Source organism: Ranitomeya variabilis, chromosome 2 (genome assembly GCF_051348905.1).
Source record: "Ranitomeya variabilis isolate aRanVar5 chromosome 2, aRanVar5.hap1, whole genome shotgun sequence".
In the NCBI taxonomy this organism is placed as follows: domain Eukaryota; kingdom Metazoa; phylum Chordata; class Amphibia; order Anura; family Dendrobatidae; genus Ranitomeya; species Ranitomeya variabilis.
In genome coordinates, this window is record NC_135233.1 from 1016931019 (window position 1) to 1016956321 (window position 25303).

Here is a 25303-nt window from a genome sequence, read left to right on the forward strand (position 1 = left end):
AAACTTACCTTTATCGTAAAGTACAATGTGTTATGAAAAAACAGTCTCAGAATCACTTGGATATGTTGAAGCGTTCCAGAGTTATTGCCATATAAAGTGACACTGGTCAGATTTCAAAAATTTGGCCTGGTCACTAAGGGGTTAACAGTATGGGTGTCTTGAGATCACCAGATTCTGTTAACAACATAGCTGACAAGGCAGCCCAAGACCAGACAGGCCCTTCTGGCATTTGCCAGAATTGCCAGATGGCCAGTCCGGCCCTGCTCCTGATTTCTGGCAACAAAACACCTAAGGTAGGTCTCCAAATTCTGGTTGATTAGATTGGTCTTGTCCATTAGACTGGGGATGGAAGGCAGAGGAAAAGGACAGCTGCACCACCAGTCAAGAACTAAAAACCTTCCAGAACTTGGAAACAAATTGGGTCCCCTGATCTGACACCACATCGGAGGGAACCCAGTGAAGCTTCACAATCTCATTAAGAAACACCTGAGCAAGAGTCTTGGCACCCAGAAGTGGCAGTAATGCAATGAAATGGACCATTTTGCTGAACCTGTCTACAAACACTGAAACCACAGTCTTGCCTGCAGACACCCGTAGGTCAGTAATAAAATCCATGGACAAGTGTGTCCATGGTCTGATGGGAATAGGTAGTGGAAGAATAGTACAAGATGGATGGGTATGTAATATTTTGGACCGTGCGCAGACACTGCAAGCAGATACTTGTTCAACGGCATGCCGTTGCAACCCTGGCCACCAAAAACGGCGAGAAATGAGGTCCGCGGTTGCCTTGCAATCTGGATGACCAGCAAGTACTGAGTTGTGATGTTCCCTTATTACTTTGCGTCACAGATTTGGTGGTCCAAATAACCTTCCTGGAAGGCAGGACACAGGGACATCCCCCTGGGCCTCCAACACCTCACCCTCCAGCTCAGGGTACAATGCTAAAATGACTACTCCCTTCTGCAAAATTGGGGCAGGGTCCTCATGGTCACCACCACCAGTGAAGCTCTGGGACAAAGCATCAGCCTTGACATTTTTGACCCCTGGACGGAAAGTGGCCACAAAATTGAACATGGTAAAAAACGGGCCATTTAGCCTGCCTAGGGTTGAGACATTTAGCTGACTGAAGATATGACAAGTTCTTATGGTCAATGATAACAGTAATAGGATAGACAGCCCCTTCCAACCAATGTTGCCATTCTTCAAATGCCAACTTGATTGCCAAAAGCTCACTATTACCCACGTCATAATTTTTCTCAGCCAAAGAATTTTTTTTTCAAAAAGAAGTTGCATGGATGCCATTTACCATGGCGGACGAACCCTGAGACCACATAGCCCCAACCCCAACCTCCAGCGCATCAACCTCTACAACAAAGGGTTTGGAAACTTTAGGTTGACTAAGTATAGGAGCCATGGTGAAGTAGCTCTTTAGGGAGGAAAAAGCCTGCAGGGAAGCATTCGACCATTTGGAAAAGTCTGACCCTTTCTTTGTCATGTCAGTAAGGGGTTTCACAATTATTGAATAATTCTGAATGAATTTCAGGTAAAAATTAGTAAAATCCAGAAAACGTTGTAGGGCTTTTACATTCTCGGGATGGTCCCAATCAACAAAAGCACGGATCTTCTTCAGATCCATCCGAAAACCTGAACATGAAAACAGTTACCCAAAAAACTGCACCTGCTGGACAGGGAAAACACATTTTTTCAGTTTGGCATACAATTTGTTATCTCTTAATATATGCAGCACCTGTCTAACATGCCCCAATGTGTCTCCAAATCAGGTAAGTAAACTAAAATATCATCAAGATAGACCACCACAAACCTACCCACGAAATGATGGAAAATATTGTTAATGAAATGCTCAAATATCGCAGGTGTATTGGTCAGACCAAAAGGCATGACTAGACTCTCGCAATGACCCTCCAGGTCATTGAATTCCCTTTTATAGTCATCCCCTTCTCTGATTCTAACTAGTTTATAGGCCCCCACTTAAATCCAACTTGGAGAACACCTTAGCTCCCGCAACTTAGCTGAACAGATCAGGAATCAGAGGAAGAGGGTATGGATATCGGATGGTAATTTGATTTAATTCCTGGAAATTTAAACTGGGACGTAGACCGCCATCTTTCTTCTTCACGAAGAAGAATCTTGCCACCACGGGTGAAGATGAGGGTCCGATGTGTCCCTTCTGCAGACTTTCCACAAAGAAAAACTTCATGGCTTGTCTCTCCAGACCGGAAAGATTATACAGTATGGACTTAGGCAGTTTAGCTCCAGGGACAAGATTAACAGGGCAGTCATTTTCACGACGAGAAGGCAAATCCTGAAACCCCCTCTCAGAAAAAACATCCTCAAACCCAGACAAAAATGCAGGTAAGGTTTCTGTAGAGACTGTAGAAAGGGAAATATTTAAATAGTTCTCATGGCAGTAATCCCCCCCCACTCCATGACCTCCCTGGCTTGCCAATCCACCAACGGATTATCGTAGAAAGAAATGAAAAAGCTAGCACACAATCAATGAGGTTCACGGTGCTAGTGAACGGGATGTTGAGTCCCCAAAGTCATCAAATTCAAAAGATCACTGCACTCGTATAGTTTTCAAATGCATAATTTCAAAAGTTTATTAAATTTGTGTCAGAGAAAAAAAATTCGCCAGGAACCTTTTTTTCTCTGACACAAATTTAATAAACTTTTGAAATTATGCATTTGAAAACTATACGAGTGCAGTGATCTTTTGAATTTGACACCAACGGATTATGTTTGACCAACCAGGGAAGGCCTAATACAATTGGAGTGGGGAGACCATCCAGGACATAGCAAGGAATTATTTAATAATGAACCAACCCCACCCTCAGTCTTACATTATGTACAATGTGAGTGAAAGCTTTCTGTGCAAGTGGCGCTGAGTCAATGGTGAAGATGGAAATGGGCTTAGCTACAGCACAGCAAACCAGCCAGTGAGTTCTGGCAAACTCAGCATCAACCATACTGACTCCAGTTCCACTGTCAACAAACACAGAAATTTCCTTGGTTTTGCTCTCCAGCACCACCTCTGCTAGCAGGACAAACCGGGAACTACAGGTTGCTGAAAAATGCATCCTTTCCTTATTTAACTCCAGGCTACCATGGGTTAAACGAGTCTCCCTTTGTTCAGGCATCAAAGGATAGGCCCCAATAAAATGCCCCTTTTTCCACACAAAAAAACATACTCCCTTTTCTTGCGAACCTCCTGTGAAAGTCCGTTGCAGAGGCACCCCGTAACTGCATGGGTTCTTCCGCCCTCCTCAGTATTGGTTTATTGCTAGATGGTGGTCTTACCCTCCTATCCCAAAGACGTCTATCCACACAAATAGCCAAAGACATAGCGGCTTCCAAGGAATCTGGGGTTTCGTACACTGCCAAAGCATCCTTCAACCTTTCAGTGAGACCCTGAAGAAATTGGCTTCTGATAGCTGGGTCATTCCACTTAGAATCAGTTGTTCACCTGCCGAATTCGGAGCTATGCGTCTCTACTGACCGATCTCCCTGCCAAAGGCGACATAACCTGGACTCAGCCAAGGCGACTCGGTCAGGGTCATCATATATAAGAGCAAGAGCCCTAAAAAATCCCTCCACAGACTGGAGACAAACTGAATCTTGCGGCAAAGAAAACGCCCAGGACTGTGGATCTCCCTGATCTCCCTGTAGCAGAGAGATCACAATACCCATTCATTGTTCTCCATTTCCGGGGGAGTAAGGACAAAGCTTAAAATAAAGTCTGCAAGCATCCTTAGACACAAAAAATGTGTCCCTTCCTCTGGAAAATCTGTCTGGGAGGGTAAACTTGGGTTCAGGCTGGATCAGCCTACCTGCAGAGGCCCCAACATCAGCACCTTGCAGCCGCTGTATCGGCTGCTGAACCTAATAGCGAAGGTCATTCACCTTCAGAGACAGACAGCACAGCTGCTCTGTTAGTCCTGCAACTGGATCCATACTAAGGGAGAAAATGAAAAAAAAACACACCCGAAAAAACACACACAAAAAAAAACACGTGCCAGTTTTGTTTTTTTCCTTAAATATGCACGGCCGGTGATAATGTCACACACAGTGTAGGAAAGACTAAGTGCAACACGAAGGGATAAGGGGAAGGGAACCCAACACTAGGGAAAGGGGGAGTGGAGACCCCTAGGCAGATCTAACTTCACCCTGTCTGCCCTAAGCGTATACAGGGTATAGGTTCTGCACCTATCAGCGAGCAGGATACCTAACCACTGCCTGACCATGGCGAAAGCATAGAGAAGGACAGGATAGCACTAGTCAATCCCCACTACCACTAAAGACAAATGGAATACACAAACAAGGGGAACACTTAGCTTGAGTAGACTCGGAGAGAAATACAGACGTCCTCCAAACACCAAAGAGGAAGATAGCCCACTGCTTTAGCGCCAAGCCTCAACAGGGAAATTGAAATATCAAAGGCAACTTCCAGCAGCAAGCTGAGAATGATAAACACCCCGGTCCAGGTGTGTCAACTAGAGCCGGGGAGATTGCCACTGGGTCCTACAGTCATAAGGACTGGGAAAGAGTATGCAAAGCCAACCTCTGAGACCTTTTGCAGCTAGATGCAGTGTGACTGTCTGCAACCTCTGACACACCCGTGACAGAGCATCGTTTTTCATTAGAAATGAATCGCAAGAGTCTTTTATGAGTTTTCTGAGCTATTTTCCAGGTATTTTTGGAGCGGGCCAGCTTTAAAAGAATTCTGGAAACTCTCCGTATTCTTATAGCCTGGTATTGACATCAGGTTAATACTTGTTCCTAACAAGCCTAGCTGGAAACAGAATATTGGAGCCATACCAGAATTACATCACCACCAGAACATTTGGGTCTGCTTTTATCTAAAGTGTTGGGCAGAATAATTTGGGTAAATTATTTAATAAAGCCTCCTAGAAGCAATGGATTTAGATGTATACACAGATCGGTAGGACATCTCCACGTACGCTCTGACATTATCACATACATCATTCATATCCCTTATAGTTCACTGTATACTCTACACCGTCATCCACAATAATTGTGTAGACAGAGAAAAATACTTTACAAGCTCATTAACTGAATCCCAGAGTGGATTCCAGCTGAGGACATTGGGTTGAGGCTTTCATCATTTGATATTTTCAATGCAGCAGAAGGTCACATCTACTTTCATCTAATGGGAACATGAAGGGAAATTGTGTATTTACTGAGATGCAAAGATGTTATTTGTCTCTAAGTCATTTCCATTCATTCTTGTAATATACACTATGCAGCAGTGATTCTCAACCATACTGACAGTTCATCCTTGGCCACTTGCTGTGAGTAAGATGGTAGTATACAATACATATCGACCCATTCTAAAAGTGCTGAAAGAGGTTAAACTTTTGAGACTCTACGTAAGGACTCATACAGACATCCGCTTTTTGCGTATGAGATTCACTGATAGAACTCGTACCTAGTATAGTCTATGGGACAGTTTACATTTCCCATATTTTTTTCCTGATTGAGCGGTCCTCTCATACAGTTATATGAAAAAGTTTGGGCACCCCTATTAATCTTAAGCTTAATGTTTTATAAAAATTGTTTTTTTTGCAACAGCCATTTCAGTTTCATATATCTAATAACTGTTGGACACAGTAATGTTTCTGCCTTGAAATGAGGTTTATTGTACTAACAGAAAATGTGCAATCTGCATTCAAACAAAAGTTGACAGGTGCATAAGTATGGGCACCCTTATCATTTTCTTGTTTTAAATACTGCTACCTACTTTTTACTGACTTACTAAAGCATTTACTTTGGTTTTGCAACCTCATTAAGCTTTGAACTTCATAGCCAGGTGTATGCAATCATGAGAAAAGCTACTTAAAGTGGCCACTTGCAAGTGGTTCTCCTGTTTGAATCTCTTCTGAAGAGTGGCGTCATGGGCTCCTCAAAACAACTGTCAAATGATCTGAAAACAAAGATTATTCAACATAGCTGTTCAGGGGAAGGATACAAAAAGCTGTCTCAGAGATTTAACCTGTCAATTTCCACTGTGAGGAACATAGTAAGGAAATGGAAGAACACAGGTACAGTTCTTGTTAAGGCCAGAAGTGTCAGGCCAAGAAAAACATCAGAAAGGCAGAGAAGAAGAATGGTGAGATCAGTCAAGGACAATCCTCAGACCACCTCCAGAGAGCTGCAGCATCAACTTGCTGCAGATGGTGTCACTGTGCATCGGTCAACTATACAACGCACTGTGTTTTTTTGCCGCCATGCATAACGCCTTTTTGTATTACCAAACAACTCAATCTTGGTTTCATCAGTCCACAGGACCTTCTTCCAAAAAGAAATTGGCTTCTCCAAATCTGCTTTTGCATACCTCAGCCGACTCTGTTTGTGGCGTGCTTACAGAAATGGCTTCTTTCCCATCACTCTCCCATACAGCTTCTCCTTGTGCAAAGTGCGTTGTATAGTTGACCGATGCACAGTGACACCATCTGCAGCAAGTTGATGCTGCAGCTCTCTGGAGGTGGTCTGAGGATTGTCCTTGACTTATCTCACCATTCTTCTTCTCTGCCTTTCTGATGTTTTTCTTGGCCTGCCACTTCTGGCCTTAACAAGAACTGTACCTGTGTTCTTCCATTTCCTTATTATGTTCCTCACAGTGGAAATTGACAGGTTAAATCTCTGAGACAGCTTTTTGTATCCTTCCCCTGAACAACTATGTTGAATAATCTTTGTTTTCAGATCATTTGACAGTTGTTCTGAGGAGCCCATGATGCCACTCTTCAGAGGAAATTCAAACAGGAGAACAACTTGCAAGTGGCCACTTTAAGTAGCTTTTCTCATGATTGCATACACCTAGCTATGAAGTTCAAAGCTCAATGAGGTTACAAAACCAAAAAAAGTGCTTTAGTAAGTCAGTACAAAGGAGGTAGGAGTATTTAAAACAAGAAAATGATAAGGGTGCCCATACTTATGCACCTGTCAAATTTTGTTTGAATGCAGATTGCACATTTTCTGTTATTACAATAAACCTCATTTCAAGGCAGAAACATTACTGTGTCCAACAGTTATTAGATATATGAAACTGAAATAGCTGTTGCAAAAAAAACAATTTTTATAAAACATTAAGCTTAAGATTAATAGGGGTGCCCAGACTTTTTCATATAACTGTAATTGCGGAGTGTTGGATCAAAATCGGCAATGTAAGTCTACAGGACAGTGAATGGCTAGATGGTAGAGAGACTATTTTCTTTCCTCAAAGAATTAATTGTGAAAGCTTAGGTGAAACTTGGATTATCCTATAATGAGAATCTGATAAAACTTTGGACAAAACCTCTGATACTGACACTAGGACCGATATTCTATACTGAATTACTGTAAAGTAAAAATGTTATTCCTATATACCTGTGTCACTCAAAATAACTGTGACCTGTTCTCAGATGCTGTGACTGAAGTTCTATTGGTGCCAGAATAACTACTAATTTAAAGTATAAACAAAAAAAAAGTAGAAAAGGAGTATGGCTCTTTAGATTTATTGAGCTGCAGGTCAATTCATCACCTGAACTCTTTTTCTTCTCCACTAAACAATCTCTTCTTCTGAGATGGTTTAGTGAATTCTGCATCGAGCAGTGGGTTGGTCACGATGGCCCTGGAGGTCCCTTCCAACTCTAGCATTCTTTGAGTCTATAATTCTTCAACGCCATGCTGTTATGATGAATGCATTATGTGATTTAGCTCTGTCTTGCTGAAACATACAAGGCCTTCCCTGAAATAGACGTTGTCTGGAAAAAGTATTGTTTTAAAACCTCTATACAATGCTCAGCATTGATAATACCTTTTCGTTATCTGTAAGCTGTCCATGTGTCCATGTCATAGGTACTAATGCAAGCCAATACCTATGGAGAATGTTTGCGCATCTTAAAAGCTGGATGGTCTCTCCCCTCTTGAGTCCACAAGACTTTGCGTCCATTATTCCCAAATTTAAAATTTTCATTAATGGTTCTGACAACGGAAAAGTTTTACTATTTTGTCAGGGATACAATATTTGTCAGGACCTTCTTAATCCCACAAATCCCTGATATCACAGGCCGGGGAGGTCATGAGCACCACCCCCTGTGATCTTTGGAGCACCCAGCTCTCTGCTGCCTCCTATCGTCCGGGCAATTTTAACAATTAGCCGATGATCAATGAAGATGGTTGCAGCCTGTTCGCACCACTAGACCGGCTATTGGAAAATTAGCGGTGGGCGTAAGGCATATACACCTTCGCATTCCAACACAAGGAATGTGTGTACACACTCCGGTACGGTCACAGCTAATATGTGTACACACTCCGGTATGGTCACAGCTTAACTCTACGATAACCCCAGACTACTCGCCGCCCCCATTAATCTGTTTCGGACGATTAGACACCATTAACGGTAGCTATAACTTTGAGGTGAGTTTACAGAACAGAAAGAGTAGAACTATTAAACTTTATATTTAATCCAAAGGGAAGGCAGTGTTTGTGAAAAATATACAAAAGATTTTACAAGGGGTATAAAACAATAGAGCATAAACAGTTGCATAAAATAATCAGGATTAACAGGAGAACTTACTACACCAATCGCAGAGACAATTCAGTTTAGCTGAAGGAGATCGATTCAATTTGGCTGTCGATAAACAAGGCCCCTGTATTAATACACGATACGTAGCTCTCTGCACGAACGTTGATGATAATTTGGATTGATCTTTTATCAGACCCTTAGTCCCACCCGCACACCCCTCTATGATGACCTCACAAGGTACCAGTTGTGGGCTGGACAGCCCTTCATAATTTTAAGAAATCCCATTTTATGTAATAACTCCTCATAAAGTGATCACAGAGGGTCGAAACGGATGTCATCTTTTGTATCAGGATTATAGCTATACTTAGAACCCAAACATGGCTTATCTGCTGGTGGTTTTATGGCCCCATGGGTTTGGAACTTTTTGGTGGGGATTATAATTATGAGAAAATATGTGTAGCTTTGGCCTAGTTATCCCGGTGTCAACAATGTATGTCTCATTAATATTGGATGTATAGAAAATCCAATATTCCATATTTTCTCCTGGAGCCATACTGTCTGCTCTCACATTGTACTGCAGTTACCGTAGCTAGTTGTGAAGGGTGTCAGATGTTCTTTGATCCATTTCAGACCCTAATAAGACATTTCCTGTCTCTCTCAGTAGACAATACACATCCTCTTTTGCAGGTACGGACTGGGGCTGAAATTCAGTCCTGGCATTTGAAATCACACAGGCCCATGCTGTCCCCGTCCCCATGAACCAGATGGGATATATTACTAATATTACCCTGGATGGAGGAAAGGAAGATGTTCTACAAGACCAATATTTCTAATGATACCCATGGCCTGCTGGGGTAAGTGATGGAGTCAGCAATTTTGTGCTCCATCACAACTCTTAAAACCCCTTAATGACCGCCAATACGTCTTTTTACTGGCCTGAGATATAATAGACTAGCATCCTCATACAGGTGATAATCCAGCAGCTGTCGGCTGTACACTATAGCTGACAACTTGCTACATTAGCTACGATCATTGTTTGCACCGTCCATATCTGTTTAACCCCTTAGATGCTGCTGTCACTAGTGACTACATCATATAAATGGTTATCAGAGTGTGGGGGCTTCATTTTTATCCCCATCAGCACCCTGAGATCATGATTGTGTGGTCCTGGTGTTTGTTATGACAGCTCACGATCAATTAGCGGCCTTAGAGACTGCCGGCAAATAGTGACCTGTTTTGAAGTTAGCAACATTTAGATGGCAAAAATACAGTTTTTGATTCCTGTTATGTCACATTGCATTAATTCCAGAAAATCACCTGAAGGGTTAATAAAATACCTGACATCAGTTTTCAATATGTCGGGGGCGCTGTTTTTAAAATGGTATCATTTTTAGGGAGTTTCCAATATATATAGGACCCTGTAAGATTGCACTTACTGAGTGTATTGGGGGACACTCATTTGGCAGCGGATTAACGTAGTCAGGTGTTATGATCCTTAGTGGTTGAGAATCACAAATTACTCCAGCTAAGTAACAAACGTAGGACAAGCTCTAGGGAGGTGGCAAACTGGACTGACCGCAAATCTGAACCTATCCAAACACACTAGAAGTAGCCGGTGAACGTGCCTAAAAATCCTAGACGTCTCGAGCCAGCCTGAGGAACTAACTACCCCTAGAAAGAAAGAAAGACCTCTCTTGTCTCCAGAGAAATAATCGCCAAAGATATAGAAGCCCCCAACAAATAATATCGGTGAGGTAAGAGGAAGGCACATACACAGGGGTGAAAGCAGATTCAGCAAATGAGGCCCACTAATACTAGATAGCAGAAAATAGAAAAGGGAATCTATGCGGTCAGTAAAAAACCCTTACAAAATATCCACTCTGAGATTTCAAGAACCCCCACACCAACTAACGGTGTGGGGGGAGAAACTCAGTCCCCTAGAGCAACCAGCAAGCGAGGAAATCACATTTTAGCGAGCTGGACTAAAAACATAATGAACGCTGATAATCAAAAAATGATCAAACAAAAACTTAGCTTGTCTTGGAGAGACTGGGAGCAAGGTAGCCACAAGGAATCTGAAGAGCACTGAATACATTGATAGCAGGCAAGGAACTGAGTATCCAGGTGAGCTAAATAGGAAACCAACCAAGGATAACAAACCAGCTGATGCTGCAACCTGCAGAAAGACAACACTACACAGTACCACTTGTGACCACTAGAGGGAGCCCAAAAATAGAGTTCACAACAGTCAGGCACAAGTTTTCACTTTAACAGTCCATGTGGTTTATTATGGAGTCATAAGCCACAGAAATATGAATGACAAGCAAACAGTCTTTACATCAATCTTCACATCATAGTATACGGCTTTGAAATTCGGTCACTAAACACACCGAACCTCTGTGTCCAGTTATCGTGGGTGACCACACGCCATACAGTTCATTAGTGTCCATGGAGCACAACAGGCACCAACATACGACATTACGGTTGCAGTCTCTAATCATGCTGGACTTTACTCCATCCAGTTACCATGGGTGACTGCACAGCACCCCATACGCTGGGTTACCTTCCAGGAGCTCCTGCTCCGTACGCTGACTCCTGTCAGTACTCTCTCTCTCAGGGAAGTTGCCGAACTGGGATCACCGTCCCGGGCAATGCCTTGCTCACCAGGCCACCTGACAGTCCAGATCCTCAGATGGGCTGTAGCTTCCCCAAACGCAGTGCCATCACGGACTCTGCACATGCATCCTCTCTGTGCGCTATTCAGGACGTCCATCCCCATCTGGGACCGTCCAACACACAGGCCCCCAGGTCCAAGGCCTCCCCCATGTGCTCTTCAGGGATCTAGTCCTTGTTATGACCCCAATGGCGAGGGTCTCAGAGGAACGTGGAAGTCTGCAGAATACAAAAATCCAGCTCATAGGGCAGTGGTAACTGGGTTGACCATATATCTACTCCTAACGCCAACACTAGAAGTAGCCGGGGATCATTCCTACGTTGATTCTAGATGACACGCGCCAGCCGGAGAATCTAGCTACCCCTAGTAGAGGAAAACAAAGACCTTTCTTGCCTCCAGAGAAGGGGACCCCAAAGCTGGATAGAAGCCCCCCACAAATAATGACGGTGCGGTAAGAGGAAATGACAAACACAGAAATGAACCAGGTTTAGCACAGAGAGGCCCGCTTACTGATAGCAGAATAAAGAAAGGTAACTTATATGGTCAACAAAAACCCTATCAAAATCCACACTGGAAATTCAAGAACCCCCGAACTGTCTAACGGTCCGGGGGGAGAACACCAGCCCCCTAGAGCTTCCAGCAAAGGTCAGGATATAGATTTGGAACAAGCTGGACAAAAATACAAAACCAAAACAAATAGCAAAAAGCAAAAGGCAGACTTAGCTGATATAACTGGAACCAGGATCAGTAGACAAGAGCACAGCAGACTAGCTCTGATAACTACGTTGCCAGGCATAGAACTGAAGGTCCAGGGAGCTTATATAGCAACACCCCTAACTAACGACCCAGGTGCGGATAAAAGGAATGACAGAAAAACCAGAGTCAAAAAACTAGTAACCACTAGAGGGAGCAAAAAGCAAATTCACAACAGTACCCCCCCCCCTTAGTGAGGGGTCACCGAACCCTCACCACGACCACCAGGGCGATCAGGATGAGCGGCATGAAAGGCACGAACTAAATCGGCCGCATGAACATCAGAGGCAACCACCCAGGAATTATCCTCCTGACCATAGCCCTTCCACTTGACCAGGTACTGAAGCCTCCGCCTGGAGAGGCGAGAATCCAAGATCTTCTCCACCACGTACTCCAACTCGCCCTCAACCAACACCGGAGCAGGAAGCTCAGCAGAAGGAACTACAGGCACAATGTACCGCCGCAACAAGGACCTATGAAATACATTGTGAATAGCAAACGACACAGGAAGATCCAGACGAAAAGATACAGGATTAAGGATTTCCAATATCTTGTAAGGCCCAATAAAACGAGGTTTAAATTTGGGAGAGGAGACCTTCATAGGAACAAAGCGGGAAGAAAGCCATACCAAATCCCCAACGCGTAGTCGGGGACCCACACCGCGGCGGCGGTTGGCAAAGCGCTGAGCCTTCTCCTGTGACAACTTCAAGTTGTCCACCACATGATTCCAGATCTGCTGCAACCTATCCACCACAGAATCCACCCCAGGACAGTCAGAAGGCTCCACATGACCCGAAGAAAAGCGAGGATGGAAACCAGAGTTGCAGAAAAAAGGCGAAACCAAGGTGGCGGAACTAGCCCGATTATTAAGGGCAAACTCAGCCAACGGCAAGAATGTCACCCAATCGTCCTGATCAGCAGAGACAAAACACCTCAAATAAGCCTCCAAAGTCTGATTGGTTCGCTCCGTCTGTCCATTAGTCTGAGGATGGAAAGCAGACGAAAACGACAAATCAATGCCCATCCTACTACAAAAGGATCGCCAGAACCTGGAAACGAACTGGGATCCTCTGTCTGACACAATATTCTCAGGGATGCCGTGCAAACGAACCACGTTCTGGAAAAACACAGGAACCAGATCGGAAGAGGAAGGCAGCTTAGGCAAAGGAACCAAATGGACCATCTTGGAGAAGCGATCACATATCACCCAGATAACGGACATGCCCTGAGATAGCGGAAGATCAGAAATGAAATCCATGGAGATATGTGTCCAAGGTCTCTTCGGGACAGGCAAGGGCAAGAGCAAACCGCTGGCACGAGAACAGCAAGGCTTAGCTCGAGCACAAGTCCCACAGGACTGCACAAATGACCGCACATCCCTTGACAAGGAAGGCCACCAAAAGGACCTGGCCACCAGATCTCTGGTGCCAAAAATTCCCGGGTGACCTGCCAACACCGAGGAATGAACCTCGGAAATGACTCTGCTGGTCCACTTATCCGGGACAAACAGTCTGTCAGGTGGACAAGACTCAGGCCTATCAGCCTGAAATCTCTGCAACACACGTCGCAGATCCGGAGAAATAGCTGACAAGATAACTCCATCTTTAAGAATACCAACAGGATCAGCGACTCCAGGAGCATCAGGCACAAAGCTCCTAGAAAGAGCATCGGCCTTCACATTCTTTGAACCTGGTAAATACGAGACAACAAAATCAAAGCGGGAGAAAAACAATGACCAGCGGGCCTGTCTCGGATTAAGGCGTTTAGCAGACTCGAGATACATCAGATTTTTGTGATCAGTCAAGACCACCACACGATGCTTAGCACCCTCGAGCCAATGACGCCACTCCTCAAATGCCCATTTCATGGCCAACAACTCCCGATTGCCCACATCATAATTTCGCTCGGCAGGCGAAAACTTCCTAGAGAAAAAGGCACAAGGTTTCATAACAGAGCAACCAGGGCCTCTCTGCGACAAAACGGCCCCTGCCCCAATCTCCGAAGCATCCACCTCAACCTGAAAGGGAAGTGAGACGTCAGGCTGGCACAAAACAGGCGCCGAAGTAAACCGGCGTTTCAACTCCTGGAAAGCCTCCACGGCAGCAGGAGCCCAGTTAGCTACATCGGAGCCCTTCTTGGTCATATCCGTCAAAGGTTTCACAATGCTAGAAAAATTAGCGATAAAACGACGGTAGAAGTTAGCGAAGCCCAAGAACTTCTGAAGACTCTTAACTGACGAGGGCTGAGTCCAATCAAGAATAGCTCGGACCTTGACTGGGTCCATCTCCACAGCAGAAGGGGAAAAAATGAACCCCAAAAAGGGAACCTTCTGTACACCAAAGAGACACTTTGAGCCCTTGACAAACAAAGAATTTTCACGCAAAATTTTAAAGACCAACCTGACCTGCTCCACATGCGAATCCCAATTATCAGAAAAAAACAAAATATCATCCAGATAAACAATCAAAAATTTATCCAGATACTTCCGGAAAATGTCATGCATAAAGGACTGAAAAACTGAAGGCGCATTGGAGAGCCCAAAAGGCATCACCAAGTACTCAAAATGACCTTCGGGCGTATTGAATGCGGTTTTCCATTCATCACCTTGCTTAATGCGCACAAGGTTGTACGCACCACGAAGGTCTATCTTGGTGAACCACTTGGCACCCTTAATCCGGGCAAACAAGTCAGACAACAGCGGTAAAGGATACTGAAATTTGACAGTGATCTTATTTAAAAGCCGATAATCAATACAAGGTCTCAAAGATCCGTCCTTTTTTGCCACAAAAAAGAATCCCGCACCAAGAGGGGAAGAAGACGGACGAATATGTCCTTTCTCCAGAGACTCCTTGATATATGAACGCATAGCGGTATGTTCAGGTACCGACAGATTAAACAGTCTTCCCTTAGGAAATTTACTGCCTGGGATCAAATCTATAGCACAGTCACAGTCCCTATGAGGAGGCAGTGCACTGGACTCAGACTCACTGAAGACATCCTGATAATCAGACAAATACTCCGGAACTTCCGAAGGCGTAGAATAAGCAATAGACACAGGCAGGGAATCCCCATGAATACCACGACAGCCCCAACTTGAGACTGACATAGCCTTCCAGTCCAGGACTGGATTATGGGTCTGTAACCATGGCAGCCCTAAAACAACCAAATCATGCATTTTATGTAAAACCAGGAAACGTATCACCTCGCGGTGTTCAGGAGTCATGCACATGGTAACCTGTGTCCAATACTGCGGTTTATTTGCTGCCAATGGTGTAGCATCAATACCCCTAAGAGGAATAGGATTTTCTAATGGTTCAAGAGTAAAACCACAGCGCTTAGCAAATGAGAGATCCATGATACTCAGGGCAGCACCTGAATCTACAAACGCCATGACAGGATAAGATGACAGTGAGCAAATCAAAGTTACAGACAGAATAAATTTAGGTTGCAAATTACCAACGGTGACAGGACTAACAACCTTAGCTATACGTTTAGAGCATGCTGAGATAACATGTGTAGAATCACCACAGTAGTAGCACAAGCCATTCCGGCGTCTATGAATTTTCCGCTCATTTCTAGTCAGGATTCTATCACATTGCATTAAATCAGGTGTCTGTTCAGACAACACCATGAGGGAATTTGCGGTTTTTCTATCACATTGCACCGAATTAGGTGTCTGTTCAGACAACACCATGAGGGAATTTGCGGTTTTGCGCTCCCGCAACCGCCGGTCAATTTGAATAGCCAGTGCCATAGTATCATTCAGACCTGTGGGAATGGGAAAACCCACCATAACATTCTTAATGGCTTCAGAAAGGCCATTTCTAAAATTAGCGGCCAGTGCACACTCGTTCCAATGTGTCAGCACGGACCATTTCCGAAATTTTTGGCAATACACTTCAGCCTCGTCCTGCCCCTGAGACATAGCCAGCAAGGCCTTTTCTGCCTGAATCTCAAGATTGGGTTCCTCATAAAGTAAACCGAGCGCCAGAAAAAACGCATCAAGATCAGCCAATGCCGGATCTCCTGGCGCCAGCGAAAAAGCCCAATCCTGAGGGTCGCCCCGTAAGAACGAAATAACAATTTTTACTTGCTGAGCAGAATCTCCAGATGAACAGGGTCTCAGGGACAAAAACAATTTACAATTATTCACGAAATTCCTAAACTTAAACCTGTCTCCGGAAAACAGTTCAGGAATCGGTATTTTAGGTTCTGACCTAGGATTTCTGATAACATAGTCTTGTATGCCCTGCACACGAGTAGCCAGCTGGTCCACACTTGTAATCAAGGTCTGGACATTCATGTCTGCAGCAAGCATAGCCACTCTGAGGTAAAGGGGAAGAAGAAAAAAAAAAAAACTCAGAATCTTCTTTCTTATAATCCCTCTTCTGCAATGCATTAAACATTTAATACTGGCCTGGCAAACTGTTATGACCCCAATGGCGAGGGTCTCAGAGGAACGTGGAAGTCTGCAGAATACAAAAATCCAGCTCATAGGGCAGTGGTAACTGGGTTGACCATATATCTACTCCTAACGCCAACACTAGAAGTAGCCGGGGATCATTCCTACGTTGATTCTAGATGACACGCGCCAGCCGGAGAATCTAGCTACCCCTAGTAGAGGAAAACAAAGACCTTTCTTGCCTCCAGAGAAGGGGACCCCAAAGCTGGATAGAAGCCCCCCACAAATAATGACGGTGAGGTAAGAGGAAATGACAAACACAGAAATGAACCAGGTTTAGCACAGAGAGGCCCGCTTACTGATAGCAGAATAAAGAAAGGTAACTTATATGGTCAACAAAAACCCTATCAAAATCCACACTGGAAATTCAAGAACCCCCGAACCGTCTAACGGTCCGGGGGGAGAACACCAGCCCCCTAGAGCTTCCAGCAAAGGTCAGGATATAGATTTGGAACAAGCTGGACAAAAATACAAAACCAAAACAAATAGCAAAAAGCAAAAGGCAGACTTAGCTGATATAACTGGAACCAGGATCAGTAGACAAGAGCACAGCAGACTAGCTCTGATAACTACGTTGCCAGGCATAGAACTGAAGGTCCAGGGAGCTTATATAGCAACACCCCTAACTAACGACCCAGGTGCGGATAAAAGGAATGACAGAAAAACCAGAGTCAAAAAACTAGTAACCACTAGAGGGAGCAAAAAGCAAATTCACAACAGTCCTACTCCCAGGACCTCCCAACACAGAGGCCCTACAGGACCTGCCACACAGACCACTCAGGTCCATCCATCTCTCCCATGTGACCCACATGGTCACATTATATACTTGTAGCCACTCCCATAGGTGGGAGGTGTGTGTGGCTAGTTCAACCATTACAACTACAGATATGCCTCCATGCATATCCTGAGGAGCACATGCAGCGCCACCTAGCTGTAGCAGGGGTCACTACATCACAACCCCCAAAGTCACTTCAAAACCTGGATAGGACCTTAGATAAAATAATTTTGTAAATTTCTTTGGAAAAAGGAAAAATGCTGCTACGTTTTTGAACTTCCTAAAATGCTAGCAAAATAAAATAACATTTTATAACTGGTGCTGATGTAAAGCAGATGTGAGGGAAATATTATTTATTAATGTTTTTCTATGGTATGACTATCTGGATGAAAGGGATAATCATTAGTGATGAGCGAATATACTCGTTACTCGAGATTTCCTGAGCACGCTCGGGGGTCCTCCGAGTATTTGTTAGTGCTCGGAGATTTGGTTTTCATTGCCACAGCTGAATGATTTACAGCTATTAGCCAGCATAAGCACATGTGGGGGTTGCCTGGTTGCTAGGGACTCCCCACATGTACTTATGCTGGCTAACAGATGTAAATCATTCAGCTGCGGCAATAAAAACTAAATCTCCGAGCACTAAAAAATACTCGGAGGACCAATAAAAGTAAAATTAATTGAGACATCAGTAGGTTAAGTGCTTTTGAATATTGCAAGGAGATATATAATATTATACCCGCGCTCAAAATCAATATGCACTTGTAGGACACCAATATATAGAAAGGTTTTTCAAACGCAGCCACAGGGCCAGACCCACGCGCAGAGAACCCCCCGGGTAGATATAGAGGTCCTCCCACCTACCTACGTAGAGGTTCGCATAACTGGGCGCGAATCTGGTCCCCATGGCTGTGCCCCACTGCTGGGCATAGTAGTCCGCCTTGTATTTTTAAAAAATTATGTGTGAGAATAAAAAATGCACAATCCTTTAAAAACTCCACCTTTCCTGGGGAGAGTTGTGCTGAATTTAAAAAGTAGCTCATTGCCTCTGTCCCTTTATCATGTTGTATCACTGTGTATAATGAAGACACATTGTTTTGTTAGCCCATTCTGTGTTTTACTACTTTAGGCTTAACTGATATATACATATATCTTCATTGTAGTTCACTACTGCAGCCCCATAGGCACCACCTTTTAGGATCCCCACTTTTTTGTAGGGATTCGCTCAGGGCCATAAGGGACAGCCGCCGAGGAGCGGGGGCGCCATTTTGCGCTCAAGAGGGTGCCAACCTCCGCTGTCAGGCAGGGTGGTCCGAGTAGGGACTTCGAAGGGCGTAATAGCCAGTAGAGCAGGCTTAGAGTACACTGTTAGGGGTTATATATGGTTTGACCAAGCCTTTTGCTATTGGGGTACTTTGGTGAATTACCATCTGGCATCGATTTGTTCTTCATTTGGGCCCTAGATGTGGGCAATTTGGTGATATCCACAGCATCCACCTACTAAATTAGGGACCCGCAGGGCCTATAGGGCTAGCCGTCGAGGAGCGGGGGCGCCACATTGCGTCCAAGAGGGTGCCAACCTCTGCAGACAGGCAGGGAGCACTTTAGGGACGCATAGAGGTCAGACTCTAGTATCGTGCTCCCACCTATTGCCCTAGTATTATCGGGCCAGATTTTTATGTAACCCACTCCTATGTAGAGGTTTTTTTTAAAGGGTGTCGGTTTTTGTTATTCCTAGTTTTGATTAAAATGTATAAAGATATTTAATATATTAGTTTTTTGTTTAGTTTTCTGGTAAATACTAATTTTGGGTCATCATATGCTATACTTTCTTTTATATATATTCATACTCCTGTTTATTTATAAATCCATTTTCTAGGCCTCTAGTGAGAAGTCTTTTCTGGTCATTTGTATATTCTATTGAGGGGTCACCCAACAATTTTTTATACGTCCTTGTGTCACATAAGCGGCGTTGTGACTCCCTGTCATAGTGGACTTGGTCCAGAATGACAATGCCACCCCCTTTGTCAGCCAGTTTACACATAGATATACTTATTTTTACTTTAGTACCTCCCAATTACCGCATAGCATTCAGATAAGTGGTGTGTATACTAATTACCCCCCTTTCTTTCCACTCCAGTTTGAGTCAACATACATCCATCTGAACTACCTTTTCAGCATACAGTTCCAAACAGCCCCCTATATACCTAACAGGTAATCATTTGAAAATATATTGGTGACCTACAAGTGCATATTGATTTTGAGAGCGGGTATTATATTATATATCTCCTTGCATTATTATTACTTCCCTATGTGGTTTGGGATTATACTTGCAGCTGACCCTATGCACCTACATTAGCGCCGCTACAAAATATACACGTTCTCAACTGTTTTTGAATATTGATATTGAATCAAGAGCCCCATGTAATGCTCCATAAAGTTTATGATGAGCCCCATAAGATGCTCCATATTAAAATATGCCCCATATAATCCTGCATAAAGGTTAATAATGGTCCCATAAGATGCTCCACAGACACATTTGCCCCATATAGTGCTGCACAAATGTTAATTATGGCCCCATAAGATGCTCCATATAGACACTTGCCCCATATAATGCTGCACAAACGTTAATTTTGGCCCCATAAGATGCTCCATATAGACACTTGCCCCATACAGTGCTGCACAAACGTTAATTATGGCCCCATAAGGTACTCCGTATAGACACTTGCCCCATTTAATGCTGCACAAACGTTAATTATGGCCCCATAAGATACTCCATATAGACACTTGCCCCATATAGTGCTGCACAAACATTAATTATGGCCCCATAAGATGCTCCATATAAACACTTGCCCCATATAATGCTGCACAAACATTAATTATGGCCCCATAAGATGCTCCATATAAACACTTGCCCCATACAGTGCTGCACAAACGTTAATTATGGCCCCATAAGATGCTCCATATAGACACTTGCCCCATTTGCTGTTGCTGCGATAAAAAAAAAAAATCACATACTCGCCTCTCATCGCTCAGGCCCCCAGCACTTGCTATATTCACCTTTCCTCTTTCCGGTGCCGCTCCGTCTTCTGCGCTGACGTTCAGGCAGAGGGCGCGCACTAACCACGTCATCACGCCCTCTGACCTGAGCATCACTGCAGAAGACACTGAAGACGGAGCGGCACCGGAACGAGGAAAGGTGACTATCGCGCAGCGCTCCCCCACCCCATTATACTCACCTGTTCCTGGCGCGGTCCCTGGTTCCCCGGCACCGCAGCTTCTTCCTGTATTGAGCGGTCACCATTACCGCTCATTACAGTAATGAATATGTGGCTCCACCCCTATGGGAGGTGGAGCCGCATATTCATTACTGTAACGAGCGGTACCATGTGACCGCTCAGTACAGGAAGAAGCTGCGGCACCAGGGAACCAGGGACCTGCGGGGAACCAGGGACCTGCAGGGACCGCGCCAGGAGCAGGTGAGTATAATTAGACAGCCCCTGCTCCCCCTCCCCTGCATTTAATCTTTTTAATTTTAAGAATTACAAAAAAGTAAAATGGGTCTATGCAAAAGTTTGAGCTTCCTGCATTGTTAGTATCTAGTAGCACCCTCTTTTGCAAGTATCACAGCTGGTAAACACTTTTTGTAGCCAGAAAAGAGTCTTTAAATTCTTGTTTGAAGGTTTTTCATCCATTTTTCCTTGGAAAATTCATCCAGTTCTGTGAGATTCCTGGGTTGTCTTGCATGCTCTGCTATTTTGAGGTCTAGCCACAGATTTTCAATGATTTTCACATCAGGGGCCTGTTAGAGCCATTGTAAAACCTTCAGCTTGCACCTTTTGAGGTAGTCTATTGTGAATTTTGACGTGTTTAGGATCATTGTCCATCAGCTTTTTTACAGATGGTGTGATGTTTCCATCAAGACCTTGCTAAAATTTTATTGAATCCATTCTCTCCTCTACCCGTGAAATATTCCCCTTGCCATTGTCTGCAACACAACCCCAAAGCATGATTGATCCACCCCCATGCTGAATTTTTGAGGAGACTTTCTTTTCGTGAAATTCTGTGCCCTTTTTTCTCTATACACACCTTTGATCATTATGGCCAAAGAGTTCTATTTTATCCTCATCGGTCCACAGGACTTGTTTCCAAAATGCATCAGGCTTGTTTAGATGTTCTTTTGCATACTTCTGACGCTGAATTTTATGGTGAGGATGCAGGAAAGGTTTTCTTCTGAAGACTCTTCCATGAAGGCCATATTTGTGCAGGTGTCTCTGAACAGTAGAAAAATGTACCACAACTCCATAGTCTGCTAGATCTTTCTGAAGGTCTTTTGCAGTCAAGCGGGGGTTTTCATAGAATCACAGAATGGTACAATTGGAAGGGACCTCCTGTGTCATCTGGTCCAACACCCTGCTCAATGTAGGATTCACTAAACCATCTCAGACAGGTGCCTGTCCAGTCTCTGTTTGAAGAATTCCATGGAAGGCGAACTCACCACCTCTCGTGGCAGCCTGTTCCACTCGTTGATAACCCTCACTGTCAAAAAATGTTTTTCTAATATCTAATCTGTGTTTCCTCCCATTCAGTTTCATCCCATTTTTTCAATTCTTTCCTTGTGCAAATGAGAATAAAGCTGACGCCTCTACAGTATGACAGTCCTTGATATATTGGTAGACAGCTATTAAGTTTTGTCTCAGTCTTCTATTTTGCAATCTAAACATTCCAAAATCCTTTTTCCATTTCTCATAGCACATTGTTTGCAGACCGGTCACCATTCTGGTTGATCTTCTCTGAACTCGCTCCAGTTTGTTTGTCTTTCTTTTAAATATGGTGCCCAGAACTGGACACAGAATTCCATACGAGGTATTACCAAAGAGGAGTAGAAGTGGACAAGGCTGCTGCCAGTAATTTCAGAGCCACATACTGGCAAAATTTTCGGCCCCCTTGAGACTCGACCAAGGCTCCACCTCAGCACCCTTTGAACCTTCCACAGTCCTACCACCCACTCTTGGAAAAAATCCACTTTTGCACCACGTCCTCACCAATCACACATTAACAGATCCCATCCAATATCACATCACATACATGGAGAGCAGCTTTTTTTTAGGCCAAACATTTTTTTACACTTCCACCATGACAAGGAGACTCTTTTTGCAGGACCCTACTCTACTCTAGCCTATTAACCCATTAATCATTTGTTAAAATATCCAATATTCTTTTTAGGTATATTTTTATTTATTTTCAATTTTTTAAAATAACTAATAATATCACAATACCGTCACACCGTGGCCAAACCACATATTACCACCACACTATGACTGAATAATACCAAATACAAGGGACAAATATGGTCATTTCATTACCAGAACACATATTACCACCTCATAGTGACTGAATAATACTATGTACAAGGGACAAATATCGTCACACCATAACCAGACCACATATTACCACCATATAGTGTTCGAATACTACAATAGTGATCATTAATAAAAAAACAATACTAATATTACCAAAAGTGCTATTATACACAGGAGCTCTGTTAATAGTAGACAGTGTTTAGTGTCAGTGTACAGGTAGTACAGTGATCACCATTGAATTTATACATGGGAGCTCTGTATATAGTGTACAGGTAATACAGGGATCACATGACATTATACACAAAGCTCTGTATATAGTGTATATTCTATAGGTAATACAGCGATTATCAGTGACATTACACACAGGAGCTCTGTATATAGTGTATAGGTAATACAGTGATCACAAGTAACATTACACACAGGGGCTCTGTATATACTATATAGTGTATAGGTAACAGACTGACTCACCAGTTGAATTCCTTCATCTTCGCTTTTCTTCTTCATCCAGCACAGATCACATGACTTCTTCCAGCCAGGACTCGACTCTGCATAAAATAACACAGTTATTTATGACACCACTTGAAGAGCACATTCCTTTATTTTTTCCAACTTCTACACTACACCAGAAGAAGAAAAAAAGGTGACATAGTGCCGCCCTACACAGTATCAAGACCCCCCATTAAAAACAGTATCCTCAAAAATAAAATACATTGCTGCAGTAATAATATCCCTTAATTAGCCCCTACTGTAATAAAATCCCCCATCCTGGCCCCCTGTGTCCCATTCCTAGTTCCTTGTGTCTCATTCCTGGCTCCAGCCATATATTTTCCCATCCTGGCCCCATATGTTCTCCATTCTGCCTCAATGTGTCTCCATTCTGCCTCATATGATGTCCCCATCCTGCCCCATCTGTCTCCATCCTGCCCCATGTGATCTCCCATCCTGCCCCATCTGAAGTCTCAATCCTGCCCTATCTGACATCTCCATCCTGCCTCATCTGACATCTCCATCCTGCCCCATGATCCTGCCCAATCTGTCTCCATCCTACCCGAAGTGTCCCATGATCCTGTCCCACGTGTACCATGATCCTGCCCCATGTGTCCCATGATCCTGCCCCATGTGTCCCATAATCCTGCCCAATCTGTCTCCATCCTGCCCCATGTGTCCCATGATCCTGCCCCATGTGTCCCATGATTCTGCCCCATCTGTCATATGATCCTGCCCCTGTTTCCCATGATCCTGCCCCTTCTGTCTCCATCCTGCCCCATGATCCTGCCTCCTCTTTCTCCATCCTGCCCCATGTGTCCCATGATCCTGCCTCATCTGTCTCCATCCTGCCACGTGTGTCCCATGGTCCTGCCCCATGTGTCCCATGATTCTGCTCCATCTGTCCCATGATTCTGCTCCATCTGTCCCATGATCCTGTCCCATCTGTCTCCATCCTATCCCATCTGCCCCATGATCCTGCCCCATGTGTTGTGAATTTGGATTCTGGGCTCCCCCGGTGGCTACTGGTGGAATTGAACTGGTGTCTTCATCTTCTCTGTTCACCTGTTCCCATCAAGATGTGGGAGTCGCTATATAACCTTGCTGCTCTGTTAGTTGCTTGCCGGTCAACAATGTTATCAGAAGCCTCTCTGTGCTTGTTCCTGCTCCTAGACAACTACTAGATAAGTTGGACTCTTGTCCATGTTTGTTTTTGCATTTTTGTTCCAGTTCACAGCTGTAGTTTCGTTACTGTGTCTGGAAAGCTCTTGTGAACAGGAATTGCCACTCTGGTGTTATGAGTTAATGCCAGAGTTTTAAAGTAATTTCTGGATGGTGTTTTGATAGGGTTTTCAGCTGACCGTGAAAGTGTCCTTTCTGTCTTCTGCTATGTAGTAAGTGGACCTCAAATTTGCTAAACCTATTTTCATACTACGTTTGTTATTTCTTCTTAACTCACCGCCAATACATGTGGGGGGCCTCTGTCTCCTTTCGGGGTATTTCTCTAGAGGTGAGCTAGGACTAATATTTCCCTCTGCTAGCATTATTTAGTCCTCCGGCTGGTGCTGGGCATCTAGAATCAACGTAGGCATGCTACCCGGCCACTGCTAGTTGTGCGTTAGGTTTAGTTCATGGTCAGCTCAGTTCCCATCTTCCAAGAGCTAGTTCCTATATATGCTGATGCTATGATCTCTTGCCATTGAGATCATGACAGTTTGACCGGCCCACTAAAGGGTTAAAATCCTTGGCTGAGAAAGGAGAGAAATAAGTAGTCTGCTGAAATTTTTTTTTTTTTTTTTTTTCTCTCCTTCTAATCTTTGAATGGCTCTGTGTCCACCTGTTTGTAATGGATCTTCAGAGTGTAACTGCAGGTTTGAATAATCTCGCCACGAAGGTACAAAATTTGCAAGATTTTGTTTGTCATGCACCTGTATCTGAGCCGAGAATTCCTTTGCCGGAATTTTTCTCGGGGAATAGATCTGGGTTTCAGAATTTTCGAAATAATTGCAAATTATTTTTGTCCCTGAAATCTCGCTCCGCCGGAGACCCTGCACAGCAGGTCAGGATTGTGATTTCCTTGCTCCGGGGCGACCCTCAAGACTGGGCTTTTTCATTGACACCAGGGGATCCTGCGTTGCTCAATGTGGATGCGTTTTTTCTGGCCTTGGGGTTGCTTTATGACGAACCTCATTTGGAGCTTCAGGCAGAAAAAACTTTGATGTCCCTATCTCAGGGGCAAGATGAA

General features: G+C 44.0%; 1 long non-coding RNA gene across 1 annotated transcript in view; it reads left to right on the forward strand.

Annotated features, from left to right (window-relative positions):
- Positions 1–23262, forward strand: part of LOC143808538 (uncharacterized) — an 83083-nt gene extending 59821 nt beyond the window's left edge. Inside the window, exons 2-3 of the long non-coding RNA XR_013221973.1 lie at positions 19350–19423; positions 23081–23262. This is a non-coding gene — a long non-coding RNA (uncharacterized LOC143808538). The remainder of the gene's footprint in view (positions 1–19349; positions 19424–23080) is intronic.
- Positions 23263–25303: the final 2041 nt, after the last annotated feature.